The sequence below is a fragment of the Physeter macrocephalus genome, chromosome 21 (genome assembly GCF_002837175.3).
Source record: "Physeter macrocephalus isolate SW-GA chromosome 21, ASM283717v5, whole genome shotgun sequence".
NCBI classification, from domain to species: Eukaryota; Metazoa; Chordata; class Mammalia; order Artiodactyla; family Physeteridae; genus Physeter; species Physeter macrocephalus.
Window position 1 is genome coordinate 44,629,939 of NC_041234.1, and position 1,327 is coordinate 44,631,265.

Consider the following 1,327-nt stretch of genomic DNA (forward strand, 5'->3'; position numbering starts at 1 on the left):
GGATCGAGGCAAGATGGCGGAAGAGTAAGACGCGGAGATCACCTTCCTCCTCACAGATACATCAGAAATACAGCTACACGTGGAACTTCTCCTATAGAACACCCACCGAACGCTGGCAGAAGACCTCAGACCTCACAAAAGACAAGAAACTCCCCACGTACCTGGGTAGGGCAAAAGAAAAAAGAATAAACAGAGACAAAGAATAGGGATGGGACCCGCACCAGTGGGAGGGAGCTGTGAAGGAGGAAAGGTTCCCACACACGAGAAGCCCCTTCATGGGCAGAGACTGCAGGTGGCGGAGGGGGACGATCCAGAGCCTCAGAGGAGAGCGCAGCAGCAGGGTGTGGAGGGCAAAGCAGAGAGATTCCCGCACAGAGGATCGGTGCCGACCGGCACTCACCAGCCCGAGAGGCTTGTCTGCTCACCCGCCGGGGCAGGCGGGGCTGGGAGCTGAGACTCGGGCTTCAGTCGGATCCCAGGGAAAGGTCTGGAGTTGGCAGAGTGAAAACAGCCTGAAGAGGCTAGTGCGCCACGGCTAGCAGGGAAGGAGTCCGGTTGAAGTCTGGAGCTGCCTAAGAGATAAGAGACCTTTTCTTCCCTCTTTGCTTCCTGGTGCGCGAGGAGAGGGGTTTAAGCGCGCCGCTTAAAGGAGCTCCAGAAACGGGCGCGGAGCTACCAAAGAGACAAGAGACTTTTTTTTGCCTCTTTGTCTCCTGGTGCGAGAGGAGAGGGGATTAAGCGCACGGAGTAAAGGAGCTCCAGAAACGGGTGCGGAGCTGTCGAAGAGACAGGAGATTTTTTTCTTGCCTCTTTGCTGCCTGGGGCGCAAGGAGAGGGGATTAAGGGCACCGCGTAAAGGAGCTCCAGAAACGGGCGCGAGCCGCGGCTGTCGGCACGGACAGCAGAGATGGGCGTGGGACACTAGTGTTGCTGCTGCCGCCACCAAGAGGCCTCTGTGCAAGCACAGGTCACTCTCCACACCACCCCTCCCGGGAGCTCGTGGAGCCCGCCACTGCCGGGGTCCCGGGATCAAGGGACAGCTTCCCTGGGAGAACGCGTGGCACGCCTCAGGCCGGTGCAGCATCACGCCGGCCTCTGCCACCGCAAGCTCGCCCCGCATCCGTGCCCCTCCCTCCCCCTGGCCTGTGCCAGAGCCCCCGAATCAGCTGCTCCTTTAACCCCGTCCTGTCTGAGCGAAGGGCAGACGCCCTCGGACGACCTACACGCAGAGGCGGGGCCAAGTCCAAAGCTGAACCCCAGGAGCTGTGCGAACAAAGAGGAGAGGGGGAGGTCTCTCCCAGCAGCCTCAGAAGCAGCGGATTAAAAC